General features: G+C 39.2%; 1 protein-coding gene across 5 annotated transcripts in view; it reads left to right on the forward strand.

The window, feature by feature from the left end:
* pparg (peroxisome proliferator-activated receptor gamma) overlaps positions 1 to 27,517 on the forward strand; it is a 159,189-nt gene that overhangs the window by 88,983 nt on the left and 42,689 nt on the right. For 2 of the 5 annotated variants that reach the window (XM_043707949.1, XM_043707952.1), the window contains one exon: positions 14,271 to 14,338. The exons of 2 other annotated variants lie outside the window; for them this stretch is intronic. The gene's annotated coding sequence lies outside the window, so the exon portion shown is untranslated. Of the gene's footprint in view, positions 1 to 10,870; positions 11,039 to 14,270; positions 14,339 to 27,517 lie in introns of all 5 variants that reach the window. One more of the 5 variants, XM_043707951.1, reaches the window with a different exon arrangement.

The following is a 27,517-nucleotide window of genomic DNA, read 5'->3' on the forward strand; positions in this document are numbered from 1 at the left end:
CTGGACCCAATATACCGGCCACTACAGCGGACAGCTGAAACTGACAACCGGAAGCGGCAGGGACAAGCCACTATAAATGCCGGAGGAAGCACCACAGAAGTGCTTCACAGGAGGCTCCCAAGCACTGAGGATGTCACCTAGACAGGGGATGAAACATTTGCAACAAAAGCTTCCAGCTCGGCAAACAGAACCACAGCAGAATGTTTCCATCCGTAGATTGGTTCATAACTTGGGAACATTTTTAAAGTTAGGGATTGCCCAGTTTGGGACAAAGATGAAGGGATTTTTTTTCCCTCTAAGCGTTTGCAGCTCTGAAGTCATCTACGTCAGGAGGCGATGGATGTGGAGTCATTGAATACTTTTAAGGTGGAAGCAAGTTCCTGGTAGATGGAAATGTGGAATTTGGAATGCAAACAGATTCGCCATTCACTCATTGAATAGTGGAGCAAACTTGAAAGGCTGAATGGCTTACTTTTGTTGCTAATTCCAATGTTCCCAGGTCCAGATTTCTTTATGTCATAGCTTAACTGTAGTCCTAATGAAAATACTTCTCTCTAGTATACATCATCATGAAATACCATTTTTACATATAACTGTTATTTTCAGTATTCACACTTTTAAATCAAACTCTCGGCACCAGATTTTGTAGTACTTGTCTTAGTGCTAGATACAATAAATATTAAAATTTTGGACCTTACGCCACTGGAGAAGGTCATTCTGTCCATCGTGATTATACTGGCTCAGGAGAAGAGCTATACAATTAATCCCACTCTTGCTTTAAAGAATGTATCAAGTTCCTTTTTCAAAGTTACTTCTGAAACTTGGTTCACAAATATTCAAGTTAATATCATAACCTGCCATGTTTAAACAAAATATCTTATCAACCTGTTCTACTGCAAGCACGTTGTACTTGTTTAGCTAGATTTTTGATACTTATTATATTGATGTTTAATGTTGGTAATGATAAATCTAAATACATACGACCGAAAAGATAGATGATGAAACATTTTACAAGGTATACCAGATTTGTTACAAAACTTTGATATATCCTTAATTGAAAATATGATTGTTTGAATATTATGCTGTATTATCTCCTAACACAGTTCCAAATTTAGTGCATAAATGTCTCTATATGTCACTGAAGCTTTTCTTAATCTGTAGGAAATACAGCCGTTCCCACTGGAGTAATGAATTCCCTGAGATTTCCAAAAGAATCTGGGGGAAAGATCGAATGTGGTTTTTAAAAAAAGTTTTAGTGTAAACATATTCAATTCCTGAATTCTCATGGTGGTCTGAAATAGAAAGAAAAATAGAAGTTAGTCAATTTTACTGCATGCCAACAACTTTATTTTAAGCACACTATTTTAATGGATTCTAAATCAAAAATAAAATTCCCCTCCACTTCCTTTGACCTTGTAGCTCTGATAGAAAATTATTAAACCATCAAGCATAAATCTTTGCAAGGCTAAATTCTGACCTTGACTCGCATTCACCCTCACCTGCTATTGGTTGCTAGAGTAGGTCATTAGATGAAAGGCATTGCTGAGGAAAAGTCATTTTAAGAGAGAATGGGAAATTTAGGACCTGGCAGAAGAAAGCTATCCTGAAGAAATGTAGCCCTAGTCAACCGATCAAATTTTGTTAGTGGCTGCAGAGCAATCTGTTGCTTGCATTGACCTCCCTACCTACCTGAAAAATGACGCAGTGAACAGGAGATATCATTCATTCCCACATTGACACACTCATTCAGTCTCTCACACCTTTCACTTTCTTGCTGTCTCTTTTGCACGCTCTCACTTGCTTGCTTTTCTGCGCCCTTTGACTTTCTTACACCACTGTCTGTCTGTCTCTCTCACATTTACCATTCTCTTGCTCTATCTCACGTCATTCTCTTGCACTCTCTTTCACACACACCTCTCTTGCTTATTCGCTTTCTCTCTTTTAAACTCGATGTCTTGTGCTCTTTCTCTCTCTCCCTCTCTCCCTTTCTCTGTCATTCTGTTTCACTTGCACACCACACTCTCGCTGTCTCTCTCACACCATACTTTTGCTGCTTCTGTCACATAATTCTCTCCAACACACATCTCTTCCCTCACTCTTACACCTCTGGTACCATGCCTTCAGAGGGCATATGCAACCATGCTGGTCAATGGTAATACTTATCAAGGTGCATTGCTTTCTGTTGCTTTCTGCAGTATGACTGACCAGGAGATTGTGTGCTGCTCTTACTGCAAGTCATCAGCTGTATCAATCATAGTTGGTAAACACATGGCCATCCAGTCTAGAGTTGGATTTGAACCATCAGTTTCTAGCTTGGAGGTTAACCTCTGCACTACAAATGCACCACCAGACATAGTCCGTGAACATAAATTTAATGAGGCAAAATTTAAATAATTTCCTCCTGTGCTATTAACATTACTGACGATGAGAATGTGAAAGAGTGTGAATGTGAAAAAGTGCACAATTGTGGATAAGTGATATTATGTCTGGAGTGGTCATGATGCTGGGAGTGGAAAGGAAGGGAAAATTGGAGAGAAAACAGTTCCATGTTTAGGGGGAAAAAATCCCCAGCATGGAAGTAACATCCTGTTGGGCATTGTCAATTACACTCGTTAAAGATCATCTGCGATCCCCTGAGTTCCTCATTTACAAATGCTGGGCTCTCTCATTGGATCTGGTAGAATTTACTGAAAACCACCTGTCTGACATAACGTCTGACAGCCCCCTCCCCAACCCCCAGATTTTGTGGTTGACAGATGCATCTACACGTGTAGTAATAATGTGATTTTCAAAACAACTGTCCAATAAATGATATGACCCTTTGGAGAAATAAAACATCCTTTTGGGTAGAAGGAGTAAAGTAGCCTGTGGGTTTGTTAAAAATAAACATTAATTTGTGTAAACAAAATGGATAAAATCATTTAAGCTATCATGATGTTACGGCGTTGAAATCTCATTGGAGTTGTAATTTAAATCTCTTCCGCTTTAAATTTTAAAAAATCTTCAATTTAAGGAAGATGTGTGCTGATTTATTTTTGTGGACATAAGCTTGAGGGTTATTATGATAGGATTTCTATTGTGTAACTGATTTTATAATTTATATTACCATGTCAGTTCACAGTTTGATAGTCAGCTCCAAGTTGTTTTAAAGCTTTGATGCAAGGCTACAAATGTTTGTTTTAATAACAAACTGAGAATTTGAATGAAATGTTTACTTTTATAAAAGTTTAAGTATTTGGAGGAATTTGTATGAGGTGAATGGCTTTTGATAAATGACATTTAAAAAAAATATGAAGACCTCACGTCCATCTTCAAACTGACTAAAACAGGAATCTTACAATCTGGGACACTATCTCTGGCTTTGGATTTGTGCATTCAGGACTTTCCTTGTCTCGGCAAGTGCCCTGACCGGTTCTTGTTCAGGAGAGAAGTGCAGTCTCATTCTTCTCTATTAGTTGCATCCTCTCATTTGTAAAGATGCCACCAGAATTGTTTTATGTACTTGTAACAGTGTTTTAACATCTTTTTCTGTAATTTAGAGACCAAACACATGCACATTTCAGGTATTGTCTGACCGAGATTTGATATAAATATAACATTGTGTCTTGACTTCTGATTTCTTTAAAAGTGATCTGCAGTACTTTGATCGCAACTCTTATGTCCTTACCAAATTGCATTATTTCTTGTGGTCATTTATGTTTCTGTATTTACAAATGTTTTTGATCCTCTTTTCGATTTAGTTTTTTTTACAGCCAAGAAATAATGGTCTCCTTATCCCTCCTACCAATAATTGATCTCATAATTTGCCACTTTACTTATCATTTATCCAGTCACACTACAAAGATGTTTAAATGTTTCACATTATTAGCTTTACTACAAGTTAGTATCATCTGCAACACCATACTTCCAGTTAGTGTATCCAAACCATTTATGTATTGTGAACATTAGCCACAACACAGATCCCTGTGAAGCACACTGTCTGCCGATCTGAGAAGCACCTTCTAATTCCAAACTTCTCTGCAATCAATTCTGTTTCCTAGCATGTATTTCCTTGCACATTGACATTTTGTCAAGTCTGTCTTATATGATACCTTATTAAAGAAAGCCGCCTCAGACCACATGTATGCCATTTCCATATCATTTCTAGCAACTCTTTCAAGTATTTCATCAAAGAATTCAACAAGATTGGTTAAACTTTACTATCTTTTAAGAAGTCCCTGATGACCTTTATTATATTTTCCTTCTCTGGCTGTATTGTTACCTGATCCTTTTATGTTGGGATGCCAATGTTGCACTAGGATGGACAAAGACACAAGAATTAGATCAGAGTGGTGCTGGAAAAGCACAGCAGGTCAGGCAGCATCTGAGGAGCAGGAAAATCGATGTTTTGGGCAAAAGCCCTTCATCAGGAATAGAGGCAGGAAGCCTCCAGGATGGAGAGATAAATGGGGTGGGGTGGGGGTGGAGGGGAGGGTGGAGCGGATAGGTGGGAAGGGAGATTGGCAGGTAGGACAGGTCATGTGGACAGTGCTGAGCTGGAAGGTTGGAACTCTGATAAAGTGGGGGGGAGGGGAAATGAGGAAACTGGTGAAGTCCCCATTGATGCCCAGGGGTTGAAGTGTTCCGAGGCGGAAGATGAGGCGTTCTCACTTTTGCCCTGGACAAAGTCACAAGTTACACATCACCAGGTTATAGTTCTACAGGTTTATTTGAAATAACAAGCTTTTGAAACACTGCTTCACCTGACAAAGGAGCAGTGCTCTGAAAGCTTGTGATCTCGAATCAATTGTTGGACTATAATCTGGTGTAATGTGACTTCAAACTCTGATCCTTTAAACAAAGAATCTAGTATGTTTCCTGCTTCTGTCATTAAGTTAAATTTCATGAGGTAGTATGCTTTATTTTCTGCCTACTAATCCTGTATCACTATTTCTTTCTCTATTGCATTTTATATGAGAATACCAATGTCTCTGCTATCCTGTCTATTTTAACCATCTACAGGTGCAATCCACCTGAAGTCTTTTTTTCAGTTTATCCAGTGTTTTCTCTTTCTTTCCATTTTCACTGTTATTATATTTGTCTTCAGTGAAAGCTGAAGCAAGATTCTATTTCGGTGACCAGACATCTCAGTGCCTATCTGGAGTGATTTTATTTTGCTAATTTGTCAGTTAACTTGCTCGTGCCTGGATTTTCCTTTTGCTGCTTAAATGTCTGATGAACGTTCGACTATACCTTAACTGTTTTTGATATTTTTATTTTTCATCTTACGTTTACTGCCCTAGTTGTCTTCTGTAACCTTGTTCATAACCTCACTACTGTCCCACTTTCATCCCCTCTTTCATTGTTAATGTAGTTTCTTTATCTTTTGAATGTTTTAAGAGAACATCGATAAAAACATCCAGAGTTTTGAAACATTTCTTTTTAAATTCTCCTTCAATATTTAGATTTGTCAGGCGGTCCAGAGGAGCCCTGGTGTTTTGCAAATTTAGTTTGATACACCATTCTCTTTATATGCCCCATGGCTTCAAGCTTAATAGATGCAAGGTGGATTTGTACTTGCATATGGATTGAAATTATCCCAGCATATTGGCCATGAGCAAAAAGTGACAAAATAACTAAGTTTATGGTGGTAAAGTGGCCATGGCTTGGAAAAAGGGTAATCAAATTGCCTGTCCCAGTCCATAATAATGTATTTGGGACTATCAGAAGGAAAACAGACAATAAAAATTCTTCTTTAGTATTTTAGCCTTATCACATCCTCAAGTAAAGGTTTCTTTTTGTGAAAATGTTTTGCAGATTCAGACAAGGTATTTTTCCTCACATTTGTCTGTTGATTTTACGTTTTATTTGGGTCATGTGGGAGACGCTGCCATTGACACAGGCAGAATGTGCATGCTCTGTTACTACCCAAGGTTAACATTTTTTTTGTGGAAAGAGATGTGCCATTTCTTACCCTTGGATTATGGAAACAACTTTTCATGAGTTTAAAGTTTGTTTACTGTCTCACTTACCTTGAATGCTATGACATCTTGCACATTCACTCTTACAGACACACGTATAGACACATAGTTAGATTGCTCTGATTCTCTGATTGGAGCTTCTAGTATTAGGGGGCAGAGTGCAAAAATTAGGGTCTTTCAGAAGAGATGGTAGGATGCACAAAAACAGACCGTTTGGTCCAACACATCCATGCCGACCCAATATCCTAAATTAATCTAGTCCATTTGCCAATGTCCCTCTAAACCCTTCCTATTTATGTTCTGGATTAGAGTGGTGCTGGAAAAGCGCAGCAGTTCAGGCAGCATCCGAGGAGCAGGAAAATCGACGTTTCGGGCAAAAGCCCTTCATCAGGAATACAGGCAGAGTGCCTGAAGGGTGGAGAGATAAATGAGAGGAGGGTGGGGGTGGGGAGAAAGTAGCATAGAGTACAATAGCTGAATGGGATGGGGAACTAAATCAGCAGGTTTTGCTCCTGCTCCTTGGATGCTGCCTGACCTGCTGCTCAGCAGGTTTGGCAGGATCTTTGGAGAGAAATCAGAGTAAATGTTTCAGGACCAGTGGAGGTCATTGGACCCTGAAACTTTAATTCTGATGTCTCCACAGATGCTGCCAGACCTGTTAAGTTTTCCCAGCAATGTCTTTTTATTTCTGGTTTGCAACATCTGCACTTCTTTTGGTTTTTACATCAGATTTTACGTTTTCCAGTCTAACTTCCAGGGATTTGTTCACAGGTCATAGAGACATGCAGCATGGAAACAGACCCTTCGATTCAACTCCTATGTGGCTACCAGATTTCCCAAACTAAATTAGTCGCATTTGCCTGCATTTGGCCCATATATCTCTGAACTTCTGTTCATGTATCCATCCAAATGTTGTAATTGTACCTGTATCTACCACTTCCTCTGGCAGCTCATTCCATATACCCACCAAACTTTGTATTAAAAGGTTGTCCTTCTCATCTCAAAATTATGCTGTTTAGTTTTGAATTCCCCACACTAGGGAAAAGCTCTTTGCGATTCAGCTTAACTACATCTGTCATAATTTTCTAACCCTCTATAATGCAACCTCCTACACAGCAGGGAAAGAAGTCCCAGCCTCTCCTTATAAGTGAAACCCTCTCATCTCAGTAGCATCCTTGTAAATTCTGCACCCTTTCCAGTTTAATAGTCTCCTCCCTATAGCAAGTTGAGTAGTTTGGTTGCTTGATATCTTGCGGCTAATTTACACAGTTGCTAAACTGATGGTTCTGATGGCTTTGGTAGATGTCATCAGCAAACTGCTGTTAGAATAACTTTTAAGTAGACTGTAAAAATGTGGCTGTCTCACCATGCGACTTTTCCCATTTTAAAGTTGTTTCCAAATAAGGTTCCAAATAGTGTTCATATTTGTTGTGCATCCTTTGTTGTTTCACAGCTCAGCATTTATGATGGAATGCACAATGGAATACATTGCCCAAAAGCACTAATTTTGACAGCACATTCTCTCAGTAGATAGCACTGCTGCCTCTCAATGCCAGGGACCCTGGTTTGATTCCAGCCTTGGGTGACTGTTTGTGGAGTGTAAATGTGTCTACGTGGGTTTTCTGCCAGGTGCTCCAGTTTCATCACACAGTCTAAAGTTGTGCAGCTTAGGTGGATTGACCATGCTAAATTGTCCTGGTATGTGTTGGCTAGGTGCATGGGCCATGGTTAACACAGAATTGCAGGGATAAGCTTGCAAGTGTGTTGGGTGGGATGCTCTTCGGAGGATTGGTGCAGACTCAAAAGGCCTCAATCTGCACTGTCAGGATTCTATGTTTCTAAGATCAGTGACATGCACGAAAGTGAGTGGCAGTTCCATTTGGGGAGCTTTTTTGCATAATCACCTCATTCGCAACAAATAATATCTATGAACACATGGTGAATCTTGTGGTGGTTGCAGTTTGGAAGTTACACTCTTGCCATTGCTATAAAGGATCAGAGGTCCTGGCATTGTTTTCAAAGGGCTCCTTGGCAAGCAGTCATTCCTTGCAAGCCAAGACCATCACTCAGTCTCTTGGATTGGCCACCTACAGCTCCATATTGTGGCTGTTCCCCAGTCAGCCTTAGTCCCTTTTGCCAGGCAGACTTCTACCATTGGCCCGTCTCTTTACCTCTGCCCGTAATACTCCAGCTTCCTTCCCTCAGTCAGCCTCCTTGTTCTGTGCAACTTAAACTACCATTGCCTAATCTTGGTCATGATTTAAATAAACAGTCACCAAAGACGGCAAATCACCAGCTACTCCAAAGTGAAGCAAGCACAGAACCTCACCTGGCAGGACATCTTTTATGTACAATTATAAATCTGAAATCACATATTGCTCACTTGTGGAGAACTTAATTCGAAGGAGGCATTTTAATTCCTGCACATTGGCCACTTTAATGAGAATGCAAAAGCATGCTTGCCTATTCAAAACTTAATACATTTGAAAGTTCCAAAAATGTCATTGCAAACTTTCATGCTAGTCAGGACTCTGATTTTTGGCGCCTCACCCAATGAAGTTGCCACCGCCCACTTTGCTTCTCAAACCTTGGAACAGTGTGAGATTCTGCTTAGATTTCTGATTCATTCAAATTGGAAACTACCCCTTTCATTGGTTTAGGGCAGGGTACTGACTCTTATCACTCTGGAGTGTTCTTTTGTTGGAGGAGAAAGTGAGGACTGCAGATGCTGGAGATCAGAGCTGAAAATGTGTTGCTGGAAAATTTGTCTCAGTCAAATCCCTCGAACTCAGCACCGCCTTCCTAACCTGCAATCATCTTCCTGACCTCTCCGCCGCCACCCCCACTCCGGTCTATCACCCTCACCTTGACCTCTTTCCACCTATCGCATTTCCAACGCCCCTCCCCCAAGTCCCTCCTCCTTACCTTTTATCTTAGCCTACTTTCCTCATTCCTGAAGAAGGGCTCATGCCCGAAACGTCGATTCTCCTGCTCCTTGGATGCTGCCTGACCTGCTGCGCTTTTCCAGCAACACATTTTCAGCAGTGTTCTTTTGTTGCCTGTTAAGATGAGGGAATGGTTTTAATCCACAAAATAGGTTGGATAACCTTGAGTGATCAGATTTTCCAGTCGTTAAAGTGTACAATTAGATTGAAGTTCAAAATATAATATGCATGATAGCAATGTCAGTTTTATTGAAGTATGTAGCAAGTCTGACACATAACACCCTAGAGCTGGATTGCAGCTCTAGATTTCATGTTGCTAGGACTCCTTGTAGTTAGGTTAAAGTACAAGTCCACAGAGAGATTGGAGTGGAACTTCTGATCTATTCTAGTTATCATAGGTTGCCAGAGCTGCTGTTGCCTTTCTGTGGACAATCATTGGCTCTTGTTCTTCAGAAACACAGTTAAATTGGTAGTAATCTTCAGCAAAATAATAGCAGAATATTCAGTGCTTTATTATTTATATGAAAATATGATTCTACTAAGAATATTTAAAATATGCTCTATGACTTTACGAACATGCAGTGAGATTAATTTTCCTGAAAAAGAAACTGGTGACTACCACCAGGTAGGAGCAAATTACAGCAGATGGTGGAAGCTGTACTGAAATCAAAAAATGCTGGAAATCTCAGTGGCAAAAGTGAGGATTGCAGATGCTGGAAATCAGAGTCTAGATTAGAGTGATGCTGGAAAAGCACAGCCGGTCAGGCAGCATCCGAGGAGCAGGAAAATCAGGATTGATGAAGGACTTTTGCCCGAAATGTTGATTTTCCTGCTCCTTGGAAATCAGGCAGCATTCATGGAGAGGAAGCGACCTAACATTTCAAGTCTGGACGACTCTTCAGCAGAGCTGGCGACTATCTGTCATCTGCACAGCATGGAAGAATCTTAGGACAATTGCAGGGTCTAACGCTCCTCAAAAGCAACCACCTGGGTCCCTGTACTTGCCTCCATCTGTATTCACACCCACCTCTGCCTGGTCACATTATCTAAACTGAGGAGTGTGATGATCCATGTTATGAATCAGTGTCCAGGCAACTATCACTTTCCCTGATGTGGCACAACATTTACGACTCAGCCTCCAGCTCCTCACCTCAGATCCTCCAGCTACAAACTTGTTACTTCAGATCTGTTTGTGCTGGATCACCTTGGTGGGAATTCAGCTGGTATGTTTATTTCTAAATTCAGTTTTCGAGTTAATATCAGATTTGGATAAAGCCAGTAAGTAAGTTAACATAGCCTGTCATCATGATCATGATTGATTTAATTTAGTAATTAATTACTTGAGATTCTCCGTTCTTTCCACTTTACAGTTTTTAATATAAAACTTATAATTAAAGTATAACCATATACTTAACAGCAATTTGAGCAAAGAGAGAAGAAAAACACAAACTTCACAAAAGTGAAAATCTTACAATTATTTCAGAACTATTCACCAATCCTACTGACCAATCAACCTCTTTCCCAGCACTCGCATCACATTGTTATTGCATGTCACGCTGCTGCTGGCCTCACTACTGGATTCACAATCTGTGCCTTTTTTTTCCTCCCTGGCTCATCTTTCACTCTAAAGACTTGACTTCTCGCTGTAAACTTTAGTTAAAGCACCACATTGTCCTGGTTAGCACCAAATTCCAATTTCACTCATTTGACTTTTGTGTTTCTTAATTGAAGTCTCCACTCTCAACCACCATGTTGTTTACTAACTGTGTGATGCATGAAAGCTATCTTATAGAGTCACACAGCATGGAAACAGACCGTTCGGTTCAACTAGTCCATGCTGAATGTAATCCCAAACTAAACTAGTCCCAATTTATCAGCTCACCATTTAGTCTCAGAATTTTGAATGCTAACTAACAATATCAAGTAACTGCCTTTTTAATCAGGCTGTTTTAACTTATTTAACAGGTCTGATCTGAATCTGACTATATCTGGAAAAAGATATGCCAGCTGAATTCCCACTTTGGATAAGTTCTCTGTTTTATTCTCTCAACCTTTGTCTCGTTCTGACAATATCTGAACTTGCCTTGACCATGCTCCATGCAGATTCCAGAAGATTCTAAATAGCTTTTACAGGTATTTCCGTGTTCTCACAACACAGTCAAGCAATCTTTGCGCATCACTTTAAAGAACTAAATGAAATCTGTTTTAAGAACAGATTCCCAGATCAAGGCGAGAAATAGTCTGCTTATAAAACATGCATGACTTTGTAAAATCGTAACACAGGGCTTATCACTATTGCCTCACAGTGCCAGGCACCTGGGTTCAATCCTAGCCTTAGGTGACTGTCAGTGTGGAGTTTATTTGCCGCGTGTCTGTCTGCCAACTCGATGGGCCAAATGGCCTCTATCTGCACTGTAGGGATTTTTTGATTCTGTGATGTAATTTGCTTTACTCACTGTTATCGAATGTGATTTTTGGAGAAAAAATACACTTGTCTCAGTTACATGAGCACTCAGACTAACAAGAAAATGTGGCACAAGCATGACCTATAAAGATCTAAAAGCAGCTTCCTCAGAGTTCTGCAAACAAAACTTTTGAAGTTAATTTTAACATTATAATAAATATACATTGTGGGTGAATTTTTTGCAGGGGTTTTCCTGATCACCCTCCCCGACATATCGTAGAGGCACACATTAACATTTGTGAAATGCCTTGAATAGCACAAATGAGAGTTTCACCAGAGATAACAGTAATGTAGGGACAGAGGTGAGTGATATTTCAGATCAGTGATGAGTGCAAATGGAACATGGGATCTTTTGAAGCTCAGCTTCGAGTCAAACCAAACACCAAATGTTCTGCACAAGTTCAGCCAAAGCGAATAGGTAGGAAAGGATATGGAAGTGCAGGCTAAGGGGTTAAGAGTAGTTTGTCTCTGCAAAACAGGGTAATTTGGTCTAGGTCTTGGCAATGTTAAGCCAGTGTTCATTAGTCCACCAAATGACAGTGGAGAAGTAGAGCTGGTCATCAGGGATATGTCCAGAATATTACCTGTTCTTTGCAATATTATCACCAAGGGGCAACCTGTAGACAAAGAATAAAAGTACTAAGATTGGTAGATTAGTATTTTTGAGAAGATTAAGTGGTTTACTATATCAAGAGGAATGGATCAACCACTGATTTAATTATAAAGTATGTCATTGATTACTTTGAGCAAGCCTGTGGATAAATTAGAAAAAGCCAATATGACAGTCCAGTCTTTTACAGAAATAGAATTTAAATTTCAGGAAATACTTCATTTTAAAGTCAGAAATCATTCATTTGGTGCCTGCTACAAATATGAATTTAACAAGGAGTGAAACTACTTTTGCAAGACTATCTTGTACCTAAATTGAATCATGCTCAGAGGAGTGAAACTGCAGTTAAGTTATAGGTTCTGTCTTCATGGAATGTGAAAAACCACACTGGATAAGTGACATCAATCTAAAAAATCAGCAATGTAATGTCCCACGAGATGTTAGCTTAGAATTCAAGTGTAGTGGGTGCATGAAAGTTTATCACTTATCATTGACCCAGAAAGGCTACACATTAAAGCACTTGTGATAATTCCATTGCTTATGCAGATGAAGAAAAAGATTTGATTCTATGATTCAACTGCATTTTACTAAACTGTGATGAAAGACTTTAATGGCGGGTCCTTTCTGAAAATAGTTCAGTATTTTGTGTTTGCTACATTGCGTGCATGGTATAGCAAGTTGGCACACCGCAACATGTATTAGCTTTTCAGACATGGATTTTAGCGCACTTATAGCCAAGGTCAGAAGTTCACAGCCTTGTCTGTTCAACTACTAACCCCTCACTTCCTGTCTGTGGTTTCCAAGTCTATATGGTACCTGTGGCTTTTTATTGCTATTGAAATCAGTTAAACCAGCACAAAATCGAATATGATGTACACAGAATTAAATAAAAATTACATGAGAAGTCTGAATACAGTTTTATTGAGCAATCTTATCAGTGAGGAAATTGGAAGGACCACTAATAGGTGACTAATTATGATGGGTTATTCAGTTTTAAACTGCTTGCAGTATTATTTGCTGTACAAACTACATCTTATTGTTTAATTGATAAAATGTTGTTATTTATGCAATTCTAATATTTTTGAAATGCCTTTTCACTTTACAGGAATGTATTCACTTTTTAACCTCTATTCAGCTCACATTTTTTCATTTTTCAAACTTCAATCACAGGAGGAGGGCATTGCTGGCTAGGTCAGCATTTATTGCCTATCCGTAAGGACCCAGAGAGCAGTTAAGAGTAAACAACATTGTTGTGGGTCTGGTGTCATTTATAGGCCAGCCCAGTTTCTTTCCCTAAAGAACATTAGTGAACCAGATGGGTTTTTCCAACAATCAGTTATGGATTCTTAAAGTCATAATTCCAGATTTTTCATTGAATTCAAATTCCACCATCTGCCGTGGTGAGATTTGAACCAGCTCCCCAAACACTCTGTCTTCAGATTAACAGTCCAGCGGTAATACCAAAAGGCCACTGCTCATTTTCCATTTCACAAATTTCTCATTATTAATCATTAACTTGTTTACTTAGTTTTCCACACAAGTAATTTTGAACTGAAATCCTACTTCCTTAATTAGTCTTTACTTTTCCCAGTCCAGAACATCTTTTTCTATTCTTAAGTCAAATATTACTGTGATGTGGTTGTTATTTCTGAGTAGTTCTTCTCATATTAGTCATTTACTCACTTTATTTTCCAGTATTGAACTAAGTAAAGCTTCATTCATTGTATGATTAGAAATATACTGATGCTGAAAGAATTAATTGTCTTTATTTTAGTCTATTTTTGAATACTTAAAATTAACCAGTGTTATTGATCTGTGTGTGTGTATAATATATAATATATATATATTTATATATTTATATATAAAATGAGTTGTCAGCAGCTCTTTTGTATCACTACTGTTTTGTGGCCTGTAAATCAGGCTGTAAGTTTGTAATTTTCCTTCCTATTTCTTGACTATATCGATGTAAATTCTGTTTCAAAACAACTCAAAAGGGTAACCTTACATTCTAGAATAATAATTGGAACCCTTTACTAACATTCCTATTCCTCGCCCTGTCCTATTTACTCCATAAGTTCTACAAACAAATCCTAAGTTTTCAATCTTTGTATGTGACTTTGAGCGTCCTTGTTACCAATAAAAATGTCAATCAGCCAGCTCCGTGCAGGTCTATCATGGCTGCTTGATCAGGATCATTAAAACCCTGAAGTAAACTGCAGATACTGGAAATCAGAAACAAAAGTACAGTGCTGGAGTGACTCAATGTCAACTCTGTCTTTTTCTCTCTACAGATGCTGCCAGACCTGCTGCATTTCTCCAGCATTCTATTTGTGTTTCACTAAAACCCTGGTTTTGACAGGCAAGTTGTTTTAAAATTTAATTTCTGAAATTCCCTCCTTAAAATCTGTCTACCTTCCCTCCTTTAAAATGCACCTTAAGACCTATTTCTTTGACCAAGCTTTTGGCCATCTGCCTTAATATCTCCTGATGTGACTCACAAATTTTATGTTCATTGAACCACTCCAATAAGTGAAAATCTCCTGGTTCTTATGCAGTCTCCTTCATTGTCTCTGGAAATGGTCATCTTTGCCTCACTTTCTACATTATTTCTGAGCCTGAGTCATCTAGAACTGCCTCTTGGGTTACCACATTCTAGCAGTTATGAGCCTTTGAATAACAGACAATTTTTTTAACCATCTGTTCAAATTGTTTTTGTTTTCCATTTCTACTGATTTTATACTGTTCTTGTCACTTGCTATAAATATGTGGAGCAACAAAAATTAATAACTACAAATCAAAAGTATTATAAACAGACATTTTTAGGTGCTTTTGAAGCCTGTTAAATTTCAAAAATCCAAAACACATGGACGTACGTTACATGGACCAGGACTTTGCCAACTTAAGATGTTGTGCACAAACCAGTTGCTTTTAATTGGCCTGATGTGACTCAGAATTAGTGGATGCCACATGGAACAAGAGAAGCTGTTGAAAGTGGAAGGGAGGCTGAAACTTAGATAAGCTCTTTCTATGCAAGCTGTGTGTGAACAAATAATTCATGAATCATTGCAGCAACTGTAACCACTAACTCATTTTGGAGGATAACCCAAAGCAACTCGGTAAACTGCACCATCTTGACATGAGCTGCAGAAATCTGGGCTAGCTAATGGACAACAAAAAGGGCACTGGTTGAGTGGTAGAGATATAAGGAGCACTGTCTTCCTGTGACAAGACAAGAAGTTCATCTTCCACTATCACTGTTCAGATAGATGCCTCAACCACCTTCATACTATGTTGGAGAGCAAATTGCAAGAGCACTGTAACACCCTCCAAAGAACCTTTGCACACTTCAAACATAAAGCACCTAGAAAACCCAAACACACGCAAGACTGGAACATTTAAATCTTCTTCTGAATTCTCTGAGGCAGAACTAGTATCTAGCTTCACATTCTTTGGATCTGATTCCTGTACTAACTTATTCTCCGTTTTTAGTACCAGCACTCTTATACGTAGTTTCATATAGGGTAGATCCTGCCTTGAGCCTAAATAAATAATTGCAGATACTGTAAATCAGAAACAAAAACCAACATTACTGGAAAAGCTTAACAGGTCTGGCAGCATCTGTGGAGAGAAAAAGTTAATGTTATGGGTCCAGTGACCTTTCCTCAGAACTGATGGTAGCTAAGGGGAAAAGAAATTGAGCCTGTCTGCTAAATTGCCTGCAATGTCAGCATCCAATTGGTGAATACGATTGTGAAAAAATTAGCAACCACGTCCTGTCATCTTTCTCTTCCTGCTCTTTGTCTGCTGTCTAAGCAGGTCCGAGTACTGGATTATCTGAAATGAAAAAAAAGTTGGCTTGTGGTAATGATAGAGGAGAAAGCAAGAAGACTTTAACACATCGCTGGGTAGTGTAAGTAATCAGAAAAGATTGAGAGAGATGTTTGATGACAGAATCAGAATTATATCCCTGTTGTACCAGCTATCATTTATCACCCAACAAAAATCAAACAAAAATTATCTATCCACTATCATAGTTGGTGCTTGCTGCACACAAATTGAGTTGCTGTCTTTCCTACACTTCAATATAAACTGCACATCGAAAGTACTTAATTGACACTTTGCAATATCCTGTGGGCATTAAAACACTACTTAATGCATATGTTTCTTTTATAATTTGGTGACACTGCCACAGTGACATGTACCATTGTGAGGTAGGAGAAGGTGATCTGGCCCTGTAGAAGGGTGCAGCATAAATACGGAAAAATTTGGAGAGCATATCTCTCAGACGAATTTATATCAGGTTTTGAGAAAACCAGGTCAAGGAATCCTATCACTTTAATGTATTATCTCAGAAAGAGACTAGCAGATTGTCACAAAGCAAAGTTAGTGGGTGTAAAATGTGTGAAGTCAGAAGAGTTTAAATCATGTGACTGTTTAATTCTCCAGTAATTCATAAGGTTCATACTGGCACCTCTTCAGTGGTATAAAGGTACATAGGTTTCAGTGTGGTTAATCAGATTCTGTTACGACACTTCTAATGTTTAGTTGTTCAGGAACTTCACCTTCCTAATGTCTGAAACAGGTAAGATGAGAAATTGTTAAATTACTGATCGTAGAAAATAATGTTTGTATGTTGTTGATTTTTAAAAAATCAACCATGCTATGGTCTACTGAACATTTGTGCAAGTATTTGAGTACAGGTATACTGGGTGATTAACATATAAAACAAGGAACTAAGTTGATTGTCTAAGTGTTGTGAGCAGTTCTTATGCATTCTAGTGTATTTCAGATTAATAAGTCTCTACTTTATTTGAAAGCTAAAGTGTTATGATTGTCCATGAGAAAAGTAGCAATTCTTTATGTAATGTTAGAAAGGGCACTGCTTATGTTTATAATTGAACTTGTTTGTATGAAGCCTTTTACAACTTCAGATTTTTAAAAAAATTTTTAAAGTTTGGTCATTATCCTACTGTAGGGAAATGCAGCAGGTAATTTTTACACAGCAATGTTCCACAGACAGGAAACACAACAATGAGATAAATTACTGATCATTTCTTTCAGTTGTGTTTATTAAGAGATAAATGACTGGAACACTGGGGAAACTGTCTGGTCCTCTTTAAAAAGTTCTACGGGATATTTTATGGCCACCTGGTAGGATAAATAGGATTTCTATTATATGTCTTGTGCATGTGGATCTCTTGTTAGCCTGACTTGCGTGTAAAGTTCATGGTAAACTGTTGGTACTTGGAATAACTTTGGCACTTCTAACAAGAGCATAGAAATACATAAAAACCTAGAACTGAAATCCTGTTGACTTATTGGGAGAGACGCATGTTATAAGGGAAAGAGAGGAAGATTGAATAAACATAACCAAAGACACTCTGGACTGGCATGAATTCTATTTTGATAATAAATAGCTGGATAGTGCCACCGTTGTTCTGCTATACAACGGAACTTGCGTTCCAGGAAATGCATGACAGATTTCTAGTTTAAACTGTAAGTAGACCACCTTATTAAATATTGAAAAAATTATTACACCAAAGTAATTTTAATGAGACAATGGCATCTAAATTCTAATATTTGACAGAGCAGCTGTTCAGACATCAACAGTCATATTCTTTGGTGTAAATTTACTTCCCTGAGTCTGGTAACTTAAGTCAAGAAATCTTTCAGCTCAACATGCCAGCCTGAGGAGAAACTAGAGTGAATGATGGAATCTTCTCTCCAGGAGGTGGGATAGGGAAGACGTGGGTGGTTGCAAGCTAGTCAGGATTGTCGTCCCATAGGTTGGAGGTAGCTGATGGGTGAGAGTACTGTTAATCCACCTTACCCTTCATACTCACTTAATACCCCCACTATCATGTAATCTGCTCCAACCATGCAATCTCATCCCACTCCCTTCACTCTCGTTTCCATCTCGCTATGGGCAAACCTTGAGGAACATGTTAAATAAAACAAAATAAAGTTCTAAGGTCTGAACTTTCTAAGCAGTAACAATCATGAGTGGATTGCTGCTGTGCTTGAAAATTCTGTTCATGTAACACTGTTGGGCAATTCTTTCAGGATCTTCTGATCCTAGTTATTAAAGAAAGCATCCTTCAGGTAACTCTTTTAAAGTGGAGGTGAGCCAGTTGAAGCTAGGATGTACCTAACTATCATATAGTACATTCAAATCTTAAGTCTTTGAATATTAGTGAATGGGTAGATGGATGGATAAGATGGGTTAGGTGTGCAATTGAGTTGGGGGTAGTAAAATAGAATCACTACAGTGTGGAAGCAAGCCTTCAGCCCATCAAGTTCACACTGACCCTCTTAAGAGTAACCCACGCAAGACTCTTTCTCCTACCCTATTTTCTTATATTTACCCCTGACTAATGCACCGAACCTACACATCCGTGAACACTATGGGCAATTTACCTAACCTGCACATCTTTGAATTGTGGGAGGAAACCGGAGCACTCAGAGAAAACCCACGCAGACATGGGGAGAATGTGCAAACTCCACACAGACATTCCCCCGTGGCTGGAATCGAACCCAGGTCCCTGATGCTGTGAGGCAGTAGTGCTAACCACTGAGCCATTGTGCTGCCAGGTAGTAAGGTAGGTAGAGATGATCAGGGGTTTGTTTGGGAGCTGGATGGTAGTAGCATATTGGTGAGTCAGTGGGGAGTCGAGTTGGTAATTGCTGTTAGGGCAGGTTTTGATCTGTACAATATTTCCTGGGTAACAATCCAGCTAATATCCACAATTGTCTGAAGGCACTGACATTAGCTCAGAGTCCGAAGCATTCATGGAGGGTCCAAGGAAGCAGCAGAATTGTCCATTGGAAGTTGTTGCGTGTTTCAACATAAGTGCACATGGATGGTCTTCCACAGACTTCATTTGAACATTTCAGCCGTACGTTCAGTCTCTCCAGTCCTTGATCGTGATCATCATAAGTTGTGGAAAGCAATTGAGCATTATCATTTTTCCAAATTTTATTCACACAAACAGCCTTTTTAGAATAAATTTGAAGGGGTGGTTTTTTAAGTAACTTGACAGGTCTACAACTGTCATCTGCCAAGTTTTATAATGACGCAAAAAAGTTGTATTCCCACACTATGGGTTGTGGTTCTTTCTGCAATGAAAATGGGTTCTGTTTGAACGCAACAGGAATTCAAGTGGCACTGCTGAATTCTGGTTTCCCATTTCTGTGGGTCACGTTCCAACCCCTTCCCCTCGTGGCAAAATGGGATCTATTAGAAATAGAACAGGACTTGCCAGCAAAGAAATGGAATTGGTACAAAAATGCAGAATAGGGTCCGTGAACTGGAATACAAATCCAAAGAAGAAAATTCAAAGAGCTGCATGATATTGTCAACCCCTTCAAAAGGAGGAGTATCTGGTGCCATTTAGTCATGACAGTGTGCCAAAATTACCAGATCCCACTTTGCTTTAATGTTGATAGTGGAAAAATGAGTATTGTTTGACAAGTTTTAAAGATTTAGAAGGTTCAAAATAATCCCTGCTAGAGGTTACTACTCATTTGTAAAAAGAAAATTAAATTCGCTCTCGTATAATTATTTTACAATCTGGTAATCAAGATCATATTTAAATATTTCATTTTTTAAATAATATTGACAGTAAGGCAGCATTCAAATAACATAGGAGCCCTGTCAAGACTAGAGTCCATGGGAATAGAGGAAAATCTCTCCACTGGTTAGAGTTGCACCAAGGACAGAGGACGATGGTGTTGATTGTTGGTCAGTCATCTCAGCTCCAGCCATCTCTGTAGGAATACCTCAGGATAGATAGCTCTAAACAGGTTGATTAGAAACTATTATAACACCTCTAGAACAGGTGAGACTTGAACCCAGGCGTCATGGCTCAAAGGTAGAGACACTACTATTGTACTACAAGCGCCCTTAATTCACACGATAGATATTTTCTAATCAACCTTTTCAGATATGTGTTGAGGACTATGAATAGGAAGGGTTTGGAGGAATTTGGGCCGGGTGCTGGCAAGAGGGATTAGATTGGGTTGGGATATCTGATCGGCATGGACGGGTTGAACCGAAGGGTCTGTTTCCATGGTGTACATGTCTATGACTAGGCCAGACCCTGCCCGCCTCTCTCTTTCCCCCCCCCCGCACTCCTCAAAAAATATTTTAAGAAGGTAGCCTAGACCCGAACTTTTTCTTATTTTAAAGGCAGATGTGAACACTAAGCTCAAAGTCGTTTCCTTAACTGTCGAATATTTCTGCTGATGAATGTTCATTCCAGTAGGTGTTTCTATGTTCTCATCTTCCTGCAAGAGTACATCATCGACACCCTCATTACTTGCAACAGTAGCCACTTTGAATGGCTTTGTGTAATTAAGTGTGGCTAATACTGGGGCAATGGTTAACACAGCTTTCAGGCTGTCAAATGCCTTCAGACAGCCCACCTTTCTGTCGCAATTCAGTGAGTGGAGCAGCCATACTGGTAAAATTCAGTACGAATTTTCGATAAAATCCACTCAATCCAGGAATCGTAGTACTGCTGCTCTTGTTGATGGTATGGGAAATTCCACAATTACCTTTGTTTTTGCATTCCATAGAGCCATTTGTCCGTGTCTAATAACATGGCCCAGGAAGGTGACTTGGGCTTTGGCAAATTCACTTTTAGCCAGGTTTATCACCAAGCCTGCCTCCCAAAGTCGACCGAACAATTCTGATAAATGTTGCAAATGTTCCCTCTATATGTGACTGAAAATCACCAAGTTATTAATATAAACTACACAATTGGGTAATCCATAAATGACCTTATTGGTTAGTCTCTGAAGTGTGGCTGTGGCATTTTTCATATCAAATGGCATGACTTTAAACTGATACAGTCCATTTGGCGTTACAAAAGCTGAAAATGACCTCATTCTTTCAGATGAAAGTACCTGCCGTGTCCTCTGAGCAAGTCCAACTTAGAAGTATAAGTTGCTTGTCCCACCTTTTCAACAGAGTCTTCCAAATCAGATATTCATCAGCATTGACTTCGCGATAGTCCACACATCACCGCTGGGTACCATCTAGTTTTGGCACCATTACTATGAGTGAGCTCCAGTCACTGTAACTCTTTCATTATGTCATCTTCAATCTCTTTTTGAACCTGTGCCAACTTTAGAGGCTTATGCCTATAAGGATGTTGCTTAATCAGAACAACATCTACATCACGCATAATTAGGTTAGCACTTCATAGCTTATTTCCACATATCTCCCCATGTGATAGTAATAACTCTCAGGTCATTTCGATTTTCCTCTGAAAGGTAACTCAGTAATTTATCCCAATTTTTGACAACTTCCTCATTGTCCAATTTAATTTGAGGAATGTCCAAATCAGAATCCTCTGAACTTGGTTCTTCACTCTGAGCTGTAAACAATAACAGTATCCTTTGGCTTTTCTTCCCTGTCAAAATACCTTTTAAGCAGATTCACATGACATACACTGAGATTTCTTTCTGTCTGGAGTCCCTCTCAAGTAGTGCACCTCACTCAATTTTCTTTTGGCTTGATAAGGATCACTAAACCTTGCTTTTGAAGGTTCACCTATCACTGGAAAACACACTAACATTTTATCTCTGATAGCAAAATTGCGTGTTTTTGATTTCTTGTCTATTCCTGTTGCATTGCATGCCGTGATACTTTTAAATGCTGTTCAGCCATCTCCCCTGCTTTAATCATTCCCAAACGTTTGACACACCGTCCAAATATGTGAGCTGTAAATTTTGACTTACCAATTTCTCCTTAATCAATTTTAGTAGTCCTCTCACTTTATGCCCAAAAACTAAATCAAATGAGCTGAATTTGGTCGATTTATTTGGTGCACCTGTGATCGCAAAAGTACGAACAGAATTCCCTTATCCCAATCAGCTGGGTAGTGTTGACTCTTAGCCCTCAGCATGGTCTTTAATGTCTGATGCCAACTTTCTAGCACTCCCTGCGATTCTGGATGATCTACAGTGGATTTGAATTGTTTTATTCCTAAGGTGTTCATAACTTGAAAAATTTGATGTGAAGTTTGACCCTTGATCTGATTGTATCTCTGTGGGTAGTCTGTATGCAGTGAAAAATTGAATAACTCCTCTCCAATGCTTTTAGTGGTGATATTGCAGAATGGAATGGCCTCTGGAAATCTAGTGGACCCATCCATTATTGTTAACTAAATACTGATTCCAAATTTGTTTTAGTTAGGGGTCCTATGTTTTTTAAAAGGTTCCTCAAAGGCAGGAATAGGTATTAAAAGTGCAGGTTTTCTTACTGCCTGTGGTTTTCCAATTACCTGACACTTATGGCATGTCTGGCAAAATTCAACACCATCTTTGTGCAGTCCAGGTCAGTAAAAATGTTTTTGTATTTTAGCTTGAGTTTTTCTCACCCCAAAATGACCCCCTATTGGTAGTTCATGCACCACCCACAACACCAACTTTCTATAACCCGCTGGCAATACGACTTCATTAACTTCTGCCCATTTCTCAGATGCTTGATATGTGGTAGTCTTCATTTCCTCACTAAGACATCATTTTTAAGATAGTAGCATTCAGGTTCTTTATCCTTGTAGATACAGTCACTTTAAATTTTCATCTTTCTTGTGACACAGTAAATCTATCTGTGATAAAGAGTCTGCTTTGTCATTTATCTGCTCCTGGTTGTTCTCAACCATTTGATCAAAAAGGGTCTCGGCTAATTCCACTTCAACTTTCTTATCTGTACTCTTTGACCTCTTCTGTTTCAACTGGTGATTTTTGTGACCTCGTTACTGCACAGTCAGGGACAAAAAATCCCAGGATATGTGTCCTGCAATAGTTTAGTTCCTGAGTTTCCACTGGGCTTTCAACCAATAGACAGAACTCCTAGTTGTGAACCAGCTATATCATTAGCAAGGACGAATTGTATTCCTGGAGCTGAGAGTTTGTCCAGTACTTCTACCATGACTTCTCCCCTCTTCACTGGACACTAACGTCACTCAACATAATTGAGCACTTCTTGTCTCATCATGAATTCCCGTTACTAGCATCTTTTTGGCAGTGGTCCTTCGGAGATACGTATCTCCTCATCTTTCAACAAAGATTGAGAGGATCCTATATCTCTTCATATTGTAATCTCTTTATCTGCTGCTCCTATACAAATAAACTCTACCTTTGCAGGTATATGGTTTAAGAAGATCTGGCATTTCCTCCGACCAGGTTGTACATTCTGGTGCAATTTTCTAGCCTCCACTGTGCTTTCTGTTACCATTCCAACAAAATTCACTGGCTTATCTGGTTTTCCTACATTTGGCTTTTCAGTGCTTTTTTTTTAAACCCACCAACACTGATTTCACATGGCCTACTTTATTGCAGTGAAATCACTGGAGCTTTTAACTTCCCTGACCCCTTCAAGGGTTTCCTTTTTACCCTGTGGTAATTTATCCTTATTATCTTTACGAAGATCTACTTTTCCCTTTCCACGTGAGGGTTTCTATTTGTCCAATTTCTATCCCTCACTGATTGAAATTGATTTTTGAAGCCAAACTTTGATTTATGGACCAACTCATAATCATCAGCCATTTTAGTTGCTAATCTTGCTGTTTTAACTCACTGCTCTACCGCAAGTTCTCACTCCTTCAGGAAGTGAATTTTTGAACTCCTCCAAAATAATTGTCTCTCTAAGAGCGTCATAGGTATGCTCTGTTTTTAATGCCCATATACACCTATCAAAATTACATTGTTTGATCCTTTCAAACTCAATGTAGGTTTGACCAGGGTCCCTCCTTAGATTTCTGAGATGTTGTCTGTAGGCTTCTGGTACAAGCTCATATGCACTTAAAATGGCTTTCTTCACCACCTCATACACCCCAGGAACCACCTCTGATAGTGATGTGAATACCTCACTAGCTCTACCTACAAGTTTTGTTTGAATCAACAAATCCCACATGGTCATTGGCCACTACAATTGTTTAGCTACCTTTTCAAATGAGATGAAAAAGGCTTCCACATCCTTTTCATCAAATTTAGGCAATGTGTGAATATATTTTAACACATCCTCACCAGGCCTTTGGCTACCATGGGTTTGCTCGTCCTCACTCTCTTAATCACTGAGCTTACCTTCAGCCTTCATCTCCATCCTTTTAAGCTGACTTTCCTGTCTAAGCGTTAATTTCTGTAATTCAAACTCTCCCTCTCTCCTTTATTTCCTCTCTCTCCTTTCTCTTTCCACTGCTTTTAATCATGATTCAAACTATTTCATTTGTTTCCCTTTCCTTGTCTTTTGCCTCTAATTCAAGCTGCTTCATTTTTAATTGAATTTTAGCCATCTCTAAAGATTCCGATGGCATTTCCAGCAAATTTAAATGCTAAGCAATCGCTGTAATTATCTCTCCTTTCCTCATGGAAGGAGGCACCTCCAACTAATTGCTAATTTCAGCAGCTTGGTCTTAAGTACCTTTTGGAGGAAAAAAAAACCCGAAGTCACTTCTTCCACCCCAGAAAGCTCTGGGTGACTAAAAGAGCCATTGCTATCCCAAGCACTGTTTAAACCAACCAAATCAACACCCAGAATAAAAAACACTGACACCTACCACTCACTGCCTTCGAATCCAACAACCCTAATCTCAAGTCAGAACTATAGAACAAATCATGCAAAGAGCCCTTAATGTGTTATGGACCAGGCCACACCCCTCAAAACATTTCAAGAAAGTAACCTGGACCTTAACTTGCTAGTTGTTTTAAACTAGTGTAAGTGGTATTCCAGGAGTGACGCAGCTGGCCTAACCATGTAGTTTCAAACAAAACAATTTATTTTCAAGATTGTTGAATGAAACATAAAGCAGAACAGAATATAAAATAATATAACCTATCCGAAAACCCACTAGATTATACCAACTTAATGATCCTGTTCCAAATACTTGCAGCAGTCCCCACAAACACACCTTGACAAAAAAGGAAAAAGTCAAACACAGGTTCTTACAGGGGAGAGAGAGGGAGAGCGAGACAGAGGCAGAGATGGCAGAGACATTCAGCATGGAACACCTTCTTCCATGCAGCTGTTTCTTTGACCAGCAGCCTCAAAACTGACTGACTTCTTGCTCTGAACAGCCATACTGCTAAAACCCAAACCAAGCCAACCAAATCAACCCAGAGAAAAGCTGAACTGGGATAACTGGCCACTCCCCTTTCGTTGTACACGTGTTTTTTTTAAACTTTCCCAAGTAGATCAACCCAGACACTTTGGAGCCTCCTGCAAAACAAAAATCAAGGACAACCTAACCTTGTTAAAGGAGCATCATCATCATTAGACTAGGCCCAACCATCTTCAGCTGCTTCATCAATGACACTCCCTCTATTATAAAGTTAGATATACAGATGTTCAGCACCATTTGCAACGCCTCAGATACTGAAGTAATGCATGTCCAAATGCAGCAATAACTTGACAATATCCAGGCTTGAACTGTCAAGCGGCAAATTACATTTGTGTGACAGAAGTGCCAGACTAAATTTCGAATGAAAGAATATAATCATCATTCTTTGATACTCAATGGCATTGTAATTGCTGAATCCTCCTCTATTAGTATCTTGAGGGTTGTGTTTGCATAAAAATTGAACTGTACTCACTGCAAAAATAATATGGCTGCAAGAGCAGGTCAGAGGCTAAGAATTTGGCAGCAAGTATTTCACATCCTGACTCCCCAAGGCACAAGTCAGGAGTGTGATGGAATACTCTACACTTGCCTGGATGAGTGCAGCTCAAATAACACTCAAGGAGCTTGACACCACGCAGGACAAAGCAACCTATTTGTTTGGTGCAACATCCACAAATGTTCATTCTCTTCATCATCGCCACACAGTAACAGTGTGTACCATTTTTTTAAGGTGCACTGCAGAAATTCACTCAGACTCCTTTGCACTTCCAAATGCATTGACCATAATCATGTAGGAGAATAAGGACAGCAGATACCAGGGAACAACTCCATCTCCAGGTTCCTCTCCAAACTACTCACTTTCTTGACATTGCTGTTCCTTCTCTATTGCTGGGTCAAAATCCTGCAAGTTCTTCCACAATGACATTGTGACTGTGCCTACACTTAATTTACTGCAAAGATTCAAGAAGGTGGCTCAGCACCACCTTCTCGGGGAAATCTTGGGATGGGCATGAACATTGCTAGAGATGGATGGCCCAGCCAATGAAGCCCAAATCCTATTGATTTAATAGAAATTCGCCATTTTTTTCTTTAATAGTTTGTTGTCTCATTTTTTTCCTTCCATTTCTCTTCTGAAGACAATAGTCTAGGTTTACTGTCCGAAGCAAGAGAGCAGCACCCTTCATAATATTTGAACTTGCTTGGAAGTCTTTCGCTAGTGTTTTTGAGTGGAACCTGTTGTAATATAAAATCCACGACAGCAAAGTGCCTTCGAAAGGGAACTTGGGACACGTGTGAACAGGAACAGTAACTGTGTATTACCTTTAACCAAGTAAAATGAAGAATTCTTCAAGCAATTTGCACAAGTTAATCCATAGCATTTAAATAGTTGATTCGATGCCTGACAAAGTACGGACCACAAAAGAAAGAGAGCAAGAAACGTGGTTAAGGAAGAGAGGAAGGGCAAATTGAATATATTTATTTTTCATTTGTCTTAAACTCCTACAATAACTAAACTCTTAAGAAATGAGAGTTCATGCTTATAAAAGAGTTTTCCCATTGCTGGAGAGGTTGTTAACTAATTAAGGCTTATTGTAGCATGAAAAGTTAACTTGCACCTGAATGTTCAAGTGCTAACTGTGCAGGTGTGTTTAATACATATAATAAGGACTGCATACTGTTATGTATATTTTTGACTGCCAAGTCTTTTGGTGAAATACTGATGTTGGTCTTCTGGAGCAGCAAGATAACTGACAGAAACAATAGGATTACCATGTTTTAATTGCACATGTGCCACTGTTGGAAGTTGTCATCTATTTTTCTCCTTGACAGCGGTGAGCACCTCCCTTTTATTTTTGCCATTAATTCCAGGCCATTAGCTTAGATATAGTTGGACAGCAAGCAGTGCCACAGGATATGGTCAGATGGTCAGTGCTCATTTTTGAACCCTGTGAATGATCATTCTTTTGTCTAACTACAGTGTGTGTTGCAACCGAGTTTGATCCTTCCTTTACCCATTGTGCATAGATGCATTCTTTCACCAGAGGTTACTGAATCACAATAAGGAATATGAATCTAGTTGAAAGCTAGTGCTTCCAAATAAATGTATTGGACTATAACTTGGTGTTGTGTGATTTTAACTTTGTCCCGTTTGAATAGTATAGCCTGCTGACGACATATACTGTTGAATGGCTGATGTTTCAGAGGATTAGCATCACTGGGAAAGCCACATAACAGATTGTGCCACCACCCTGAGAAAGAGGATTTGAAGAAATGAAATAGAAGAATAATTCCTGCTAAATTATAGTTGGCATGCATATAATTGAAAAGCTAAGCTGCTGTAAAATGTAATCTACAGTAGATCCTTATCATTTCACATTAAACTTTAGATATAAAGTTCATGACTGTTTCTC

Source organism: Chiloscyllium plagiosum, chromosome 18 (assembly GCF_004010195.1).
Source record: "Chiloscyllium plagiosum isolate BGI_BamShark_2017 chromosome 18, ASM401019v2, whole genome shotgun sequence".
NCBI lineage: Eukaryota > Metazoa > Chordata > Chondrichthyes > Orectolobiformes > Hemiscylliidae > Chiloscyllium > Chiloscyllium plagiosum.